Below are 11,984 nucleotides of genomic sequence, written 5' to 3' on the forward strand. Positions count from 1 at the left end.
CCCCGGAGTTTCACTCACACGCCCGGCCGTTCTTCGAACAGCCACCCGAGTTCTATACACATCCCCTCTTGAAGCCGACGCCACCCATACCACGACATGAATCGCCTCATCATGGACCTCCCTCTGTCGAATGGCATTTCCTACCGTCTCGCGCACCGACGCTGCGCGCCTCCCGCGTTTCCCGTGCAGTGCCGCACCTTCCTCGCAATGATGCTTTACAACCAAAACCACTGACGGCCACCATACCGCCCACCACCGTCCGAAACTACCGTTGTTCCGAGAGGATTCTCCCGCGATGTGGTTGTCTTCAGCGAATGTTTGATGTCAGCCAGTGGCATCATTATGGACAACGAGAAGTTCGCCACTCTTCTTAACCACCTCAGGGACAGTGCTACCTTTATCAGCGACTTGATTTTGGGCGTTCCGTTTCTACACAGATACGAAACACTCAAGACACTACTGCTACAACGACTAAGTCCGCCCCTGGTAGCTGAGTGGTCAGCGCGACAGACTGTCAGTCCTAAGGGCCCGGGTTCGATTCCCGGCTGGGTCGGAGATTTTCTCCGCCCAGAGACTGGGTGTTGTGTTGTGCTAATCATCATCATTTCATCCCCATCGACGTGCAAGTCGCCGAAATGGCGTCAAATCGAAAGACTTGCACCAGGCGAGCGGTCTACCCGACGGGAGGCCCTTATCACACGCCATTATTATTATTATTACAATGACTAAGAGGCACGCCTGAAGTGCAGCTACATCTCGTCATCAACGAGACTACTTTGGGCAACAGCACGACGTCTTCGCTCTTGCGCCGCCTGCGAACTCTAATTGATCCAATGTTAGTGCCTGATCGTGCGTGATGGGCACTTTGGCTCCTAAAACTGCCAGAGAACATCCAAACAGCGATTCTAGTGTATGAGGAGGCACCTCCGGAAATTGAAATTTGTGGTAAGTTCCTATGTGACCAAACTTCTGAGGTCATCGGTCCCTAGGCTTACACACTACTTAATCTAACTTAAACTAACATGTGCTAAGAACAACACACGCACACCCATGTTTGAGGGAGGATTCAAACCTCCGACAGGGGCAGGCAGGCGAACTGTGGCAAGGTGCCTTAGACTGCACAGCTACCCTCCGCAGCCAGGCACCTCTGGAATTTAAGCTTTGTCTCACTGACAGAATGCAGACACTTTCACAACACTGCATTCTAACCAACGAACAACAACGCTACACTGCAGTCGACACCTAGCATGCCTACACCGAATCAGATTTACCACGATCCCGGACGAGCTGCAGCAACATTCTGTACGGCCATGAACTGCCTGTGACAGTCAGACTGACTCAAACCGGATTGTGCCCCCTCCCCCCTCTTTACTACCCTGAGCGCCTTTCACAGCTCCAGTGTATACCAGTCGCCTACTGTAAGAGCCAAGGTTGTTGCCTCCTCAGTTGGCCACTGCCCCTACTCTATGTATAAACAAAACGCGCTCTGACCAAGTGTATCACTTACTCCCACTCCCAACACACAGCAAAGATACTGCTCATTTGACACCAGATCTGGGAAGGATGCACAGCGCTGCAGACAACCCTGCACCTACCCAAATTAGAACACCAAACTGATGAAGACGCACCAGGCTCCTCTTCATAACGTGATGCTTCTGCACTCCACGACAGAACAGCAGCAATGCAGCATTTTAATGGGCATAATGGGCAGGTGGTTGCCGACAGTACTACCTGTTCTCGCAACTGGTGCACTGTCGCCATTGTCACTGCAACTGCACATGGCCAATGACACTGCAAGCACAGTTTCTGGAACTGCATACACGTGCCTAACCTCGGAACAGATATACTAATACTTTGGACATTCCTAGTGGCAGAGACAGTTGAACCAGTCCTGAGAGCCAATTTCTTCTGGCACTACCAACTATTGCTGGATTTAAATTTCACTCTCCTATTAAGATGGGATGGCCAGCAGCCGAGCTGCAGTCTGGAACCGCAAGACCGCTACGGTCGCAGGTTCGAATCCTGCCTCGGGCATGGATGTTTGTGATGTCCTTAGGTTAGTTGGGTTTAACTAGTTCTAAGTTCTAGGGGACTAATGACCTCAGCAGTTGAGTCCCATAGTGCTCAGAGCCATTTGAACAATTTTGAACCAGCAGCCGATCTGTAGTGTAGTCAGTGATACATTACTTGCCAGCACGTCATGCCCTCGATTACACTACCACTGCTCAAGACACCAATAGACCTGGAACTACAAAGCGTATGACTCTTCAACCAGCTATGTGTAAAGGCAGTCAAGTACTCATCATTACATATGACAATGAGGTCATAAGCCTCCACAACAAACAATTACGGAGACAAATTGTGGACCCCACTGTATCACCAGAGGCAGTTCAACAGCATCTCGATGACCTTCATCATCTTGACACCGATCACTACCGTGGCACCACTACTACAGACACTTCTAAGGGTAGTGAAGCATCACACTCCCCACTAAATTGTGCTACCAAGACAATGCTGTATGATGTTAACAGCGATGGACTCACTCCATGCTCTCCCTCTAGAGCACACACAATCTGTGCCTTGCAGGATGGTACAATTCACCAAATTAGAACCACATCAGGTCCCTCTGTCTGACACTGCCTGTGTCGTCTCGTTCCTTACAAACATAAAGTGGCTAAAGCTGCAGTTGGGGAACTTTTGCGAACTGGCATGGTCAGGCCATCAGACAGTGCTTGGACCTACCCAATTAAACTATTTCCTAAAAGAAAAAAAAACAGTATTTGGCGCCTATGTGGTAGCTACCGCTACCTCAAACTCTGTGCAGTCATTGACAGTTACCCACTCTGAACTTGCACAATTTTTCCCATGTCTTGGCTGGGGCAAAAATTTTCGGTGTCATCGATGCAAAACAGCATACCTGCAGATTCCGAAGGTGGCCAAAGACATACCAAAAACTGTTATAATCAGGCCATTCACTCTCTCTGAGTTGCTCTATATTTCGTATGGATTAAAAAACGTGGAAGAGAAGTGGCAATGATTTATTGACAGCATTTGCCTTTTTCGTACGCCTATTTAGATGACGTAAAAAACCAGCAAGACCACGACGACCACCTGCATATCATCCTTGATAAGCTGGTCTCCCACAGCGTCATGATAAACAATGACAAGTGCCATCTTCAGCAAACCCATGTGCCCTTTGTCAGGCACCACATCGATGCATCTGGGGTGCACCCTACTCCTGTGAAAATTGAAAAGATATGTCTCCTCTCACTTCCCAACAACTACCAAACTACCAAGAGCTGTGTAGGTTTTTGGGGGTCATAAATTTCTAGAGGAACCAATTGTCACATGCCATTGAGACTTTACTACCACTCACACAAGCATTGCACAGCAAGAATACATTTGGTAAATGATGCCTCGATTGGACACTGAAAATGCAGATGGCCTTTGAAAAAATTAAAGAACATCTGTCACATGCCATGATCCTCGCCCAACTATCGCCCGATGCACATGTAATTATCACAGCTAATGCTAAAGATAACGCGATCAGGGCTGCTTCACAGCATGAGATCGGTGGAATCACTGAGCCACTCAGGTTTTTCTCATGCAAACTTACCAACAAACAGAAAAAATTGTCTACATTTGATCCAAACTACTTGCCACATATGAAGTAGTTCGTCATTTTCAAGATGATGTTGAGGGGAGACCTCTTGCCATATATACAGACGATCCCCCATTGACAGACATATTCCGCAACCTGTCGGCAGATAGTGCACCCAGGAGATTTTACCACCTGTATTTCACAGCATAGTTCCGTTACCAACGTGCGATACACCAAAGGTGCCTATCCTATTGTGGCATTCCCCATATCAAGGCTATCTCTGCCCAGATGGACTTTGATAGGATCACAGATGCAAAAGCCACAGATGCCGATCTCCACAACTTGTTTAACAAACCAGACAGCGGACTTCAATTGCAACACACGCTACCAGGCGCTTCCAAACAAATTTGGTGTGATGTTTCGAATGGACAGGTCCAGCCACATACAGCCCCCTCCCCCCTTTGTTAAATTCCCTATTCCAAAGTGACGATTCCAGTACGCCCACACTGACATCATTGGCCACTGTCCGAATCACATGGTTACCATTACATTCTGTCAGTGATAGATAGAACAAGGAATGGAGACCATGGCCATTTCCGATGTATCAACAGAGACAGTACCAAAAACTTTCGTCAACAGATGTATTGCCAGATTTTGTTTGTCTGGCCATCTTAACGTCAGACCAGGAAAACAAACAACTGGAAAACAAAAAACAAATGTCAGTGGACTGGCTCACACAATTGTGGACTTTAGCCGACCTGCCACAACAGGTACTCCTCGCCCTACCACCTCTTTTATTTCCATTAATCAGTTTCCAAGTACATATGAATCTCCAAGAATTTCCGCTTGACAACATATTTGACATATTACACCATACTGACCCCGTGGTTACCGCTACCTGTACAGACAGGTGGTCGGGTGCAAGCACCATCACACACAGTTTCATGCACACCATTCCTGTCCCACCAGAAGTTGACATGTTGGAACTCATCTCTCGCTTTTCAGCAGATGGTATATTCACCATTACAGATGTGGCTTACACTATCACATGCTCTGGAACATCGCCTGTGGACACTAAAATGCAAGGCAACCCCACCAGCTTGCCTCCCTCTTCAAATACTGCCGCCAAGCCAGCAACAATTAAAAGTTTATGAAACGTTTTGCAACGCGAAAAACCAAAATGGCGTTGTCTACTACTGAAGTATGAATAGTACCCAAGAGTAGTGCGGTTCCTCGATTTGATGATATCTACCTTGTCACTGTCTGCCAGATAAAACGAAATAGGCCTTCTAATACTGCAGGAATTGTAACTCCCACCAAATAAGCGAGACTGTTTTGACACAAATGGTGGTTTTTATCCATCTCATTTACATAAATAACATGACATATAATTGATGAAGTACCAATATTAAACACATAAAAGGCCTATTACAAGCAAAAAGTTATATGTTAGGAAATAGTTTCACATTTCATTCATACGCTCCAGTTTCCCAAGCAAGAAATCGAAAAATAGCAGTAATACGAAATTTTTATGTAAATTTGTATTCATCATATTCTTCCATATAATTTGTGTAACATCCCTGTCTCTTGTCCTTCCTCGTTCTAACAAACAAGCTTGTCATTAGTAATTCTCTAACTACTCATGCCACTGTCAAAACTTATTCTTTGCTTAACTTCACTAACCCTGCTAGAATCACTGGTTTAGTTATCTCACATTTATTCTCCGGTTAGGCATTATTACGTGTTCCTACAACACATTTCCTGCGCTATTCCGAGAATGGAATTAAGTGGCTGACAGCCAAGGACTGTACAACTGGCCCTTAGTAGTGTAGCGATCTGGTAAAAATTTTCTTTCAGAATTTCATTTTCTTAGATACACCGAGAAGATAATATGTATTCTTTCTTAGCGGTTATTTCTGTTAGTCGTATATTTCCACTCTGTTAGTATGAATCTATGGATTTCCCTCTTAATTATAACAACATATATCGTTAACACGCGTAATCAATCACATAAACGAACAGCGATTGGCATGCGCTCGATCGGTTTAATTCGACTCAGAGTGTATAGCCTCATCCCATTTTGTCTGTGGGGAAGTTCTTCATTTCTAGATGCGACGTAATTTCCCTGGCAGAGACATCACGTACACTATGCACGCATTCAAAAATCAGATTATGGTTCATTAAAATATCAACTTAGAATGTATTCAAAAAAATGTCCAAAGACCAAGTGATGGGTTTCAAAATCATATGAACCATCGATTTACCAACATGCACTGGATGCTAGACACTTTTTTCAAGAATACGAATTTGGAGTCCCATGATGAAATTGCCGCCCCCCCCCCCCCCCCTCTCAGCCCTAGATCCGGGCCTATATGTACCCATCTCCGACATGATCAACATGTAGATATTATACATAAATATTCCAAATCTAAAGATAAACGTTCTGCATTACAACTTCGATTGTAAATGTGGACTGTGGAATCCGTAACATCACGGAAGAGTGATAACCTCACAAAAATAGTTTGCGCAACGAACTTTGTTCGCTGCCGTGGTGGAAACGATATGGTATCAAACTATCAAAGTATATATTTACACTTGACAAGTCGTCGAAGACCTTTGCATCGCTGTTTGTGTATGACATGTGACATTTGAGTGTGATGGAAGTGTAAACAGCAAATAACAGAAAATATTTCGTCGTGTTATATATCGTCGAAGTTACAATCTGATGAAAGTAAGCTGTAGGAAAAGTGAATTATTTTGTGTCCGCTGATGCAGTGCTGGCAAAAACATTACTTAAGTGGTAAGCAGGAAAACCGTCGCGTGATAACCATTACTTTTAAGTAATAAGAACTTTTGTAGTGAGTGACTGGTTCCAAATTATTTGCAGCTAGTAGTAATTTTGACTCAGATTACTGTAAATAGGAAAGGATGAAATGACACTTCATTACTTCATCTTTATAGCTCAATTGAGTTCGAATACTTGTCTGTCATTAATATCGCTTAAAACACAGATACGCAACGGTGCATTTAATCTATTTCGACGAAACTATGATTACATGTAATCACAATGCTGTCCAGCGTCAATAACTTTGGTTTCTAAGGGTTGCTGTCGGCAACTGTCGGTGTACTTTCTTTTTTTTTAAGTTTTGAGTCAGATCGTTTAATGTAGAGAGTGAAAACTCTGTAGCGCTACCTGTATCATTGAATTATACTATAAACAAAAAATGTGTAAACCTCTCTCCTTCGTTACTGATTTTCTTGTTCATCAAATTTACTCGGAGTCTTTTGCTTCTGGGTCCTCAGCCACTTTGAATTGTTAAAATGAAAACATGGTTCCATAACTGCATTGGAAAATTGTCTAACAACCAAAAACTACAGTATGGTCATTCTACATCAAGGGGACCAGGGGGCCCTCTCGACCGTCTCCAGATCTAATGAAATTTGGTGTGAAGGTTCCACAAGGTCTTTCATTCTTATGTGCCAAATTTCAGTTCAGTATCTGCAGTGATTGAACTTCTAGGGGCTTTTAAAGAGAGGCTACTCATCTTCGCATCACATACAAAAATACTAATGTACCAAGTTTGCTAGACTTTTTTTTAAAAGTTCTCTCACACATTTGGTCATTCACTTTAATACACAAAGACAACTTTTATGTTGAATCACATCATGTCTAAAATTTGGCATTTAGCCACACCTAAATATATCATTATTATTATTCTTATTATTATGTGTGTATGGACCCTGTTGGATCATGCATTACATTGATTCTTTCGCTATGTGCTTTCTTCTGACCACTTGGTACCTGATCTTTTAGGGACTTCATTCACTGGCTTTACTACCCATCTATTTATCTTCTGACTGTCAAGTTTCCTGTCTAGTATGTCCTATGTTCCTATCTGTGACTTTTCCAAGTCATATTTGACTTCTTCTGTCCATGGAATTTTCTTCAGTTTTGCAATGTATGTCAAAATCTTGTGCAATAGCCTTGAAGATGGGAGTCTATGAATGTGTCCATAGAATTTCAATCTTCGTTTCCTGATATTTGCAGCAAGGTTGGACAGTTCTTCTGTTGCTCTGCACAATTTGAGTCTGTACCCCTCGTCTGTTTTATCTGGTCCCAGCATTTTCCTCATAATCTTTCTTTCCTCCTTCAATAATGTTCTTCAGATTGCCTTTTCTATTAAGTACCAAGGTTTCGCTTGCATACAGCACTTCAGGATATACACAAGCCTCTAAAGTAGCTCAAAAATTTGCCTTGCTCTTCTGAGAGCCAAGGTTTGGCTGAACACTACTACTATTCATATGAAACAATCACACCTGCCTATGATGTTTATATATGGATCAAATTCAACTAGCATTGGATGCCTACAAGAAAAGATATGCATCTGCAAAGTTGCCAAAATTTTGTACATTCAAATTTTAGAATATGTTTGGGAGGGGGGGGGGGGGCAATATCTCAACTGTGTCTTGTTCAATCCTCTTTTTCTTGCCACACCTAGAGAGAGCATGCTTTAAGCTTTCAAAGCTATGTGGTTTAATTTCTGATCCAGTTTATTGATGGGTAAGAATGCATTTCAAAAGTTATTATTTTAGCCCATCGAGAAGATTGAAAAGTGAAAGATTTTGCTCATAATGTCCCACAGTTACTTTTCTTTGAGTATATAAATCAGTTTCAAACATTAATTTAACATGTGTCATAAAACAAGTATAAGAGACAACACAGCAAATTTGCAAAACAAAAACATGAGAGTCAGTTCCATTTTGGGTTGAATAGTTCTACAAGTTCGTCAAGGACAGTTTGAGGAAAGCTGTATTGTCTCCCTGATGATGATGACGATGATAATGATTGTGCTTCTAAAGTCGTGAAAATATGTTGCTCAGTGATCCAGCAGGTGCCTTTAGCAGCTGGCCAGTGGAAGGAATGAGCAAAACCATGTGGGTACATAAAGCTGTTGATGACATCATCTTGTTCATGTTTAATATGGTATTAACTTTATTTCAAAGGCATAGACAGCAATTGTATCATGAAGGAGCCACTTACTGATCATACAAATGCTAATATTTTGACATTCTTTGCCACCAGAATAGATAACAAATGGATGTAATGTGGCCTTCTCCGAGTAAAATCATTGCACAGCATCTTCAACAAGAAATGAATAATTGTCAGCAAGATACATCAATATAATTTATTCATTTTCTGCAAGATTTCTCTGTAGCTGCTTAAGGTATCAACTTTAGTGTTTTGACACAAAGTGATGGCTTCTTAAACCGGTACTTTTCAAAATCAGTGTCGCACACACACACACACACACACACACACACACACACACACACTGGAGACATGTGTACTTGGCTCACAGCAGCAGCTGTGACAATTATCTTAGTAATGCTACTTTGGGCTTTCAGAACTTTATGCTTTATGTATCCCATTGAATCCATTTTTCTGATCTGTTGAACCTTTAATGGTGACTCACCAAGTGATGATAATGAAGTATTAGCAGTAAAGCAAGCATCAAAAACATCCATGTCTTCAGTGGATGGTGATTCTCACTTATCCCGGCAGGATGATTCTTTTTGGCCACTTCTTGTCCACATTTGGTACAGATTTTCTCACCAGGTTTAAAAATGTTAGTAACTTCAATCTATCAGACATTGCAATGGTCACTGGTCTTAAAGCCTTCTTGGTTGTGTGTTTTTCTTTACCAAATGTGTTGCAGTAAGTCTTCTGCAGGAACTGAAATTTTGTCATCAACAAGACATTATGGTATGGACAAATTTCGGCATCTTCAGTAAAATAAAACCCAGACTATGCCATAGAACATCCTTGTCCATTGGTGACATTTTCTTAACTGATTGTAGTTGACTTCTGTCATAATAGACTTATGACAATCAACTCCATCTCATCCACTAAAGTAGCTGGGTGAAGGGATCTCTTGGATCATTTTATGCAGTAGTTTATTAACCTATAACAAAAGCAATTTCGGAAGCGTATGAATATCCAGAATTGAAGGATAGAAGATTCAGTCTTGTTAGTATATAAAATATACAAATTAGGCCATCAAAACATAATGTTTCAGTGCTTACCTCTAGCTAAAACAATGATTATTGATTATTCAAACACTCAGAACTCAACACTGTCTGTACAATGTCATCATCAAGGATTACACCTCATGGAAGACTAACAAAGTGAAAATTGCCAATAATGAAAGCAACAATCGAAAGTGGAATTTCAGCAATGTATCACTGCTGCTAGGATAGAGCTTGAAAAATTGTTGCTGCTTTATAATGTCTGTGGAAACTATGTGACAGGGCATATATGCACCACTATGCACTATAGGGTTAAAACATTCTAAACGACTTAACATTGCCACAGTAGTGGCTAATAAATTTAGCAACTACTTTTCTAATGTTGCACACCGCCTGATTACCAAACATTACAACTCACAACCAGACAGCAATACACTCCAGTCAGATACAAAAATTCTTACAAGAACCCTATTCATGTCTCCAACAACACCTGAGGAATTATCTGTCATTATAAAAAGGTTACCCAATAAGTATTCAGCAGGTACTGATGAAATACACGATATTATCATCAAAGCAAGTGTAACATCGATCATAGAACCACCAACAGATATTTTCAATTCGTCATTCATGAGTGGTATATTCCCGAGAAATCTGAAAATGGCAAAAGTGACACCACTGTACAAGAGAGGGGACAAACATGAAGCTGCAAACTATAGACCTGTATCAGTATTGTCAGGCTTTGGTAAAATTCTTGAAAAACTATTTCTTAGATGGCTGACAGCCTTTCTAAATAAAGAAAACATAATAAGTGATGCACAATATGGATTCAGAACTGGCAGATCAACACAGTCAGCTATTTATACCTTCTTAAATGAAATTCTAACTGCAGTAGATAATAAGCAACATGTGTCTGGCATATTTCTTGACCTTAGTAAAGCCTTCGATGTAATTGATCATAATACTCTGTTGCAGAAGCTATTATGGAATACGAGGCCTGCCAAATAAGTGGATACATTCCTACCTTCATGACCGTCAACAGATCACTCAAATAAAATACAAATACATAAAAACACAAAAAATTGTAATTTTTACAGTAATTCACAAAACATTACATATGGAGTTCCTCAAGGGTCAGTCCTTGGGCCAATTCTTTTCATTCTTTATTTTAATGATTTGCCAGAAAAAATAACTAAAGGGACAACAGTACTTTTTGCAGATGACACAAATATCCTAATCAAATCACGTGATGAGGAAAGCCTACAAAAAACATCTACAGGTATAATACAAAATTTGATACAGTGGTTTAGAACAAACAAGCTAATACTAAATAATGAAAAAACAGTGACAGTCAATTTCCACGATTCACAGAAACTACATCTTGCAAGACCAATTTTTAAGATTGATGGAAAAACTGTCTCATCTGTGAGCGACACAAAATTTTTAGGTATACATATACAGCAAAACCTAAAATGGGAGACACATCTTAACCATGTAAATAAAGAGCTAAACACACTTACGTACGCAGTAAGAATCCTTGCACAAAATACAAGCCATGCGTCTGTGATCACAATGTACCATGGCAGTATTCAGTCACTGCTGATGTACGGCATTATCTTTTGGGGGAACTCTGCAGATGCAAACAAAACATTTAGGCTACAGAAAAAGATTGTTAGTTTAATAAACCATGCTAAGTACAGAGACACCTATAGGCCAATATTTAAAAATATCAGTATACAGCCTCTTCCTTGCTTATATATGTATGAAATATTAAATTTCACAAAAGGAAGTATTTTAAAAGATGGAAGTATCTTCAAGTATAACTGTGATTACCACCCTCATGATACTAGGCAGAAACATTACTTGCATGTCAATACAGTAAGTACAAACATTTGTAAGAGAGGAGTGTATCATTCTGGCATAATGCTGTACAATCCATGCCATCCTATTTGAAACATATGCAAAATTTACAAAAGTTTAAGATGAAACTGAAAGAGTACTTGCTTGACCACTGCTTCTATTCTGTTTCCGAGTTTTTAGAGTATCAGAAAAGTGTAGTGTAATTGCTCAAATATTCTTAATAAGTCTATCATTTTATTTTATTATGTTAAATTTGTCATCAATATTCAACATGTATTGAATAATTTTTAATTATGTATCCTTTCAAAATAACAATGTGTATGATGATGTATATACTGTACCAACCTGACTTGTCCTACATCATTTGTGCTAAATGTGTACCTAAACACGATTTACAGGACCAATAAAGAAATACAAATACAAATAATGACCATCTATATTTTATGATCTTAAGAGCATTTTCTGAGATTTTATTGTATTTATATTCTGTACTGTAAAA

The 11,984-nt window shown here is 40.6% G+C and overlaps 1 protein-coding gene across 1 annotated transcript in view; it reads left to right on the forward strand.

The window, feature by feature from the left end:
* Positions 1-6,189: 6,189 nt before the first annotated feature.
* The window catches only part of LOC124711856 (putative serine protease K12H4.7), a 132,471-nt gene continuing 126,676 nt past the window's right edge, over positions 6,190-11,984 (forward strand). Inside the window, exon 1 of the mRNA XM_047242088.1 lies at positions 6,190-6,401. The gene's annotated coding sequence lies outside the window, so the exon portion shown is untranslated. The remainder of the gene's footprint in view (positions 6,402-11,984) is intronic.

Source organism: Schistocerca piceifrons, chromosome 1 (assembly GCF_021461385.2).
Source record: "Schistocerca piceifrons isolate TAMUIC-IGC-003096 chromosome 1, iqSchPice1.1, whole genome shotgun sequence".
In the NCBI taxonomy this organism is placed as follows: Eukaryota; Metazoa; Arthropoda; class Insecta; order Orthoptera; family Acrididae; genus Schistocerca; species Schistocerca piceifrons.